This window comes from Macaca mulatta, chromosome 1 (genome assembly GCF_049350105.2).
Source record: "Macaca mulatta isolate MMU2019108-1 chromosome 1, T2T-MMU8v2.0, whole genome shotgun sequence".
NCBI classification, from domain to species: Eukaryota; Metazoa; Chordata; class Mammalia; order Primates; family Cercopithecidae; genus Macaca; species Macaca mulatta.
In genome coordinates, this window is record NC_133406.1 from 149,780,001 (window position 1) to 149,786,914 (window position 6,914).

The window sequence follows — 6,914 nt, forward strand, 5'->3', positions numbered from 1 at the left end:
GATCTCCTCTTTGGACAAATAGGAAAGCTGGTTGGAAGTAGCTCAGTCCCAGTCAAAATGGGTCCTCAGTTTAAAGTTGACAAATAGTGCTGCATGAAGCTTAGAAACTGAGAGGTTACCTTGACAGACAAGGAGCACAATTATCACAATATGATGAAAGAGCTTCCATGAGTATGTATTGCACCGTTAATTACTGTCCTTTTTCTACAGGCTTCTAATGTGAGGAAAAACACGGAATGACAAGTGTGGGAAAGAGCAAGCACTAAATTACTGTCAGAAAAATAAACGGAGTAGCACAGTGGTGCTCGGTGATTTACGGGGGCAATTAGTCACCACCCCACGGCGCTGCTGAGGACAGCATGGCAGCAGACGAGTCAGGCCCACGAGGAAGAAGAGGCTTTGCACTACTCTCCAGACAACTTTTCAAACAACAAGAGAGGATATTTGAGCACATTAGGTTTTGTGTCTTCATTCTGGGTGCCTACTCTTCATATTATTCCACCAGCTGAATACATAAACATATTTTTAGCACAACATGAACCTGTTCTGTGTGTGTTTAAAAGCCTCCAGCAGCAACTTTTTTCTCTCCCACTGTCCAAAGTGGGTTTTTCCCCATCCCTTAAAAGACAAAACAAAAAAGCCTTTCTTCACTCCCAAATTGTCCCCCTGGTGTGTGCTTTTGGTCTGTCTCATTACTTCTTGCATCTTGCTACATGTTCTGCATTTGCTCAGAGCCACTGGGAGCTGAGGAATTTGGTCTGCTGCTCCTCTGGGAAAGTTTGGTAAGCTGGTACAAGGAGGTGATGAACAAGGCCGTAAACCATAGGATAAATGAAAATGGTACATAAACTTCCCAATATTTGTGAACATGTTCTTTAACGTACCATACATAGTTTCTGTGTGTATGTAACATAGCAAAACAAACTTGTTAAGGTATAATTAATTGGTATGCATGCCTTCATAAATATCCACCATCAGAAGAAACCTAGAATGAAAGGTTGTGAAAGAACCCAGGAATGATAAAGACTATTGACTAAAGGCCATGTCTATATAGGGGCAGTAGTGAAAGTAGTGAAGCTGCGGGTGAACAAATGAAGCTTCATCAGGAGTTTAGTATCCTTACGTAGCATTACCTAAGAATGCTGCCATAGTAAATTTCTGAAGCACTTCATCTGTTACAAAGAGCATTTGTAATTTCCTTTTCTTATTTGATCTTGCCCTGGCTTTAGTCAGGAACACCTGCTCAGTTAGAAATGTATTCGGTGAGTATGTACGCAGTTGGAGAATGTGCCCCAGCACACGCTGCCTTTGGCCTGTATGCTGGAGTCCTAAAGAGGCAGAGCATGTTGATGAGCGTGGTGCCAGCATGGTGTGCCATTCATCCGGACACATAATTTCTGATAAAGAGGGTCACAACTGGGAAAAACCTCAGATTCTACTTGCTTCTCTTCTCCACGTTATTAGACTCTTTTTCCCCTCTTGAATTTTATAAGCACACTCCTTTTAAAACAATTAATTAATAACTAGCCCTGGGATTTGATGTAGAATTGTGTATTTGTAACTGCAATGGCAGTGGTTTTAAACTACCCTGTAACAAAGAAGCAATTCTAACCAGCAAAAGAAGCAGATGTGTTTCTGTGCAACATCACAGGCTTGTGAAATTGTCCTGATATTAAGATATCAGGAGTGATATAAATTGGAAATTTAACCAAAAATATTTTCCATCAGTAAACAAAGCCTATTTTAAAGTGCTTCTTGCATTTTTCAGATCTTTCTCTTTCTTTCTCCCAAAGTCACATTGTAGTTTCTGATAAAGGAACACACTGGGAAAACTAAGCACATATTTAAACAATGAAATTTAAGGTGTAAAAATTCTGCATTTCTGACAAATTTGATGTTCACTTTTTTCTTGATTTAAATAGAGCATTCTAAAAATATTACTCCTATAGGGGACAAATTTTTATATGCATGTTATTTTTGTTTACAAAGTGTGGGCTAGTGAAGAGTGAAAAAGACCTTGGCTATTGTTCTTATTTCTTGATAGAAATAATAGCATCTTAATATCTGGATTCAAATCTCTACTTATCACACAACTTCCATACATTTCAAAGACAGGACTTGTATTGAATCAAAACAGAAAGCTGGGGCTTCCTACATTTCCTTGTGTTTGTGTTCATACAGAATATTTATGCAATATTCTGACTTGGCCATAATCTATAATTCCTGGCTATTATTCTCAGTTGCAACTATAAATTCTAGATTAATGGTTATAATTTTGGTAAGGCATACATGAAAAGTTATATGTTCATGCTTGAAAGGAGGATCATTAAATATTCATTATTACCACTCAAATTAGTTGTCATGCTCTGTATAATAGTTACCTGTTATCATTTCACTAGTTTGGATTCAGCAATAAGTGAACAACAATATATAGATCATAGCACCAGAGGACTTTTTTTGTTGGGGAACAGGGAGAGAAATGATTTTAAAACCCATTTGACATATTTATGTTGACAAATTATTTAAAGGAATTACTGTGTTGTAATAAACATGTTTGTATGTTGCAATAGGGTTGTGGCTAAATTTGCTTCTAGTTGTTTAATTACTCTTATTATGATTGTGAAAAACAGTGCTTCTTCAAATAGTTTCAAGAAAAAAAATAGAAAATGTAAAAGTTGAGCTATTTCAGTCTTTTGCAGGTATCTAACCTTGCCATGAAAAAGCACTTTTCATTTTTGTAAGTAGGTATTGAAATCTTACTTTTTCAGCGAAGCTGGATTGTATAATTTGTTAGTTTTCTCCATCTGGTAACACATCCTTAAGAAAAAAATGCCAAAAAAAAAAAAAAAAGAAAAAAAAAAAGAAAAAAGAAAAAGAAAAAAAAATGCCAAAAGTAAAGCATGAGATGGATTTTTAAATAAATATTGTGGATGAACATATATAGAGATCATGTTTTGCCAATCCATTTTGGGACGATATGAGTAAAAATAAATCCAGAGGTATTTTAATGTAAAAACATTTTGCTTTTGTCTTCCACATACGTTGGTATGCCAGTTCAGTTACGTGAAGATATTAGGGCAGCCACATATTTTTTTGGATCACATGTATGAATCATTCCATACTCCTCAGTAATTTTAAATTGGTTCTTTTCCCGTGGAAAATAACCATAAATTTGATTCTGATCTCATCTTTAGAGCTTTCTGTTTTAAAGAGTCAAATTGTAGCTGATGAACACATTTTGCATTTTTTCACATTGCATCTGGACTCTTCATAACGATGGTTTATTTTATCTTTTCTGCACAGAGGAGAGGAAAAATATATAGGTCCATGAATCAATCTAGATAATGGGGAAGGCTGACTGTAATAAATAATACAGTAACAACCCTAAACTAATGAGCTGTTGCTAAGGTACATTTCATAGGCTCATCCTCTATATAAAAAGTCACTAATAACCCCTTGGTGTAATCAGATGATAAAGCTTTGCCATAAGGCAACACCTGTGCAATTAGAACTGCAGATTCTTTTGCACGTTTCATTAATTTCAGGATTTTGTAAAGGCACAATGACTACACTAATAATCTAGTCTACTTGACTCCATGTCTACTGGAAACAAAGTGTCTAATTAGATAAAGGTAATTAATTAGAGATAAATGGAGCTAATCAGGCTCAGTTAACACTAATTCTCTGAATTAAGACATTTTGGGACACCTACTATCCCGCTGACTTTGATATTTTGCATTAAGAATAGGTTTAGAGGAGTCAGAAAATACTGGCATTTGAGAATTGAGCAGTCTTTTGATGGCATATTTAGGCATCTGAAGCTAAAGAAGAGTTTTTTTTTTTTTTTTCATATTGTGCTATTTCACCACCTTTCTTTTTTTTTTTTAATTTATTTATTATTATTATACTTTAAGTTGTAGGGTACATGTACATAACGTGCAGGTTTGTTACATATGTATACTTGTGCCATGTTGGTGTGCTGCACCCATCAACTCGTCATTTACATCAGGTATAACTCCCAATGCAATCCCTCCCCCCTCCCCCCTCCCCATGATAGGCCCCGGTGTGTGATGTTCCCCTTCCTGAGTCCAAGTGATCTCATCGTTCAGTTCCCACCTATGAGTGAGAACATGCGTTCACCACCTTTCTATAGCAGCTTAAAGAATTCACTTTGTAGTTATTCCAATCTGTGCTAGGCTCCATATAAATTTTAATAACCTTTGCTATCATTTTTATTATCTGTCTAGCCCACCAATGGAAGAAAATCACAGGTTGTTCTATCTCTTAAATAAAGACTTAACTTGTTACATTAAGGAAATGTCAAGACTCATCAGCCTATATCCTAAAATTCTGATCCTTTAAAGAGAACAAACACCTAAAATTCTGATCCTTTAATTCCGATTCTTTAAGGAGAACAAACCTCTGCTTTGCAGTGTTGGAAATTCAATGATATGGGGAAAAGACCATGGGCTTTGAAGTCAAAAGACCTGAATTCAAATTCCTGTTCTATTTCTTACTAAATGAGTGATCTTAGAAAGTAGCTTAACCTCTCTAAATAAAATAGAAATAGTATTGATTCACATAATACTAATATTAACTTTACAGGGTTGTCATGAATATTGAGTGAAGTAACTGTATTTAAATATTCGTTATTATTACCTATTAGGCTGGGATTGAACACATAACCCAATACCGTATCTCAACTGACTACAAGGTTAGGTGTTAAAAACATTACATTTCTCAACCTCATGATAATCTGTGAGCTGCATTTAAATGTGTAGAAAGAGAAAAATTAAGAATTTTCTCCCAAATAGTCCATCAGAAAAAAAAAAAATCCCCCAATTTTTTAGTTGAAGAATGTGAATTTATCTGCATTGGTTTTCTACATTGAAATAGTTATCCCTCTTGGCAAGTTGTTCCCAGTCCTCAAGAGAACAGAATTGAACTGTGGGATATAGCTTAATATAAACTGGACATTTGAGTCTTCTAAAGTGTCTCTGAGATATGCCCCTTGCTCTCTCTGGTCTCTGTTCTAACTTATCTGGACCACTCCTAGATTGCTCTAATAGTCTCCTAACTAGTATCCCTGCTTCCATTTCTTTTTCCTGTAATTCATTGTCACCAAATTAATCTTTGTAGGACACTTTCCTCATTGTCTTACTCATCAAGACCATAAGCAGTTTGATTTCTTCTTAAATTAAGATCCTATCACGCAAGCAGCCATATCTGGTTCCATATTATTTATACAGCTTGATCTCCTACTGCCCTCCCTGCCAGTGTAGACTTTACTATTCTTCACCACACTTATCTTTCTTTTATGCTCTTGTCCAAGCCTGGAAACCTCTCTCTTCTTTCAAGACTGATTTCAAATCCTGACTTTTCCCTGATGCCTTCCTTGGCAACTCTGGTCTACCAAGAGCATTGTCATTCCCACATGCCCACAGCAGCTCTCAATGGCATCATACCTACTAGTCGTGGCTCCAGCAGTGATTAGGTCAGTGATCCTGCTTCCTGTCTTCCCAACAGTGATGAGATGTCTGAGGCCAGGAACCAAATTCTCCTTGTGTGCTTGGCCTTGCTCACCATCCTCTTCCCTCAAACTCCAACTTTCACAGAGTGTGGCCCTCCAAGGGACACAACAAAACACCTGTGTAATTTATTTGTGAGCTGTGGCCTGGCCGGGTCCTTGGGAAGTGAGATCTACATGACTGTTGTAGTAACCTTGGGGCTTTTTGCTGACTTTGGGCTGGGTTGAGTGCTGGGTTGAGTCTTTGTGTTTAGAGATAAGATAACCTTGATGAGAGACCAGCTGTGTGTCCCTGAGGCTTTGTGTCTGGCTTGTGTGGTATCTGCCTTTTATAACATGCAATGAGGGGATGCCAGGAAGTGACCATTAGTATTTCATGACAATCAGAATGTCTAGCAAGCAATCATACTACTTCTCCAGCAAACATTTCAGAAAGAGCTGGACAAGCGAGAGCTGATTAACATTCATTAGAGACTGCGATGGTTAATTTTATGTATCAATTTGACTGAGACATGGGGTACCCAGATTAAACATTATTTCTGGATTTCTTTGAGGGTGTTTCTGGATGAGATTAGCATTTGAATTGGTGGACTGAGTAACACAGATTGCCGTTACTGCCGTTTCCAGTGTAGGTGGGCATTAGTCAAGCCACTGACAACATGAATAGAACAAAAAGGTCAAGGAAGAGGGAATTCACTCTCTGCCTGACTACTTGAACTGGGCTATTCGTCTTCTCCTGCTATTGACTGTGACTTACACCATCAGACCTCTGATTCTCAGAACTACACTACCAGCTTTCCTGGGTCTCCAGCTGGCTGACAGCAGATTGTGGAAGTTAGCCTCCATAATTGCATTAGCCAATTCTTATTTTATATATATATACACACATCCTATTTGTTCTCTTTCTCCGGAGAACCCTGAATGATACAGAGACCTTCAAGGCAGCTTCTTAGTGAATGCTCAGGGCAGGAGGTTTTCCATGGAGGCTCCATACCAGAAAAATCATGTGGATTAGAAACTCATGTAGATTGGATGTCTAAGTTGACTAATTGTAGTAGTTGCAAAAATGTCCACAATATTTTTTCCCTTTCTTTTATCTATGCCCTTTGATAGTACCCTTCCAACACTGACTCTAACTTTGACCTTGTAATTTGCTTTAGCCAATGAGACAGGAGCAAACATGTAACAGGCAGGCACTTAAAGAGTACTTGGCTATCAGTACTTGCTCTCTGGCTGCTCCTGAAACCCTGAGCTACCCTGTGAATGATACCCTGAGCTAGCCTGCTGGATTATGACAGACATGTGGCCTAGTATCTCCCTTTGTCCAGCCAGTGGTCAGCCAACCCCAAAAGCAGAGCTACCTAGCTGACCAGCAGGAGATCACAGA

The 6,914-nt window shown here is 37.8% G+C and overlaps 1 long non-coding RNA gene across 1 annotated transcript in view; it reads left to right on the top strand.

Annotated features, from left to right (window-relative positions):
- Positions 1-2,939, top strand: part of LOC106999599 (uncharacterized) — a 22,248-nt gene extending 19,309 nt beyond the window's left edge. Inside the window, exon 2 of the long non-coding RNA XR_013412581.1 lies at positions 211-2,939. This is a non-coding gene — a long non-coding RNA (uncharacterized LOC106999599). The remainder of the gene's footprint in view (positions 1-210) is intronic.
- The last annotated feature ends 3,975 nt before the right edge of the window (positions 2,940-6,914 follow it).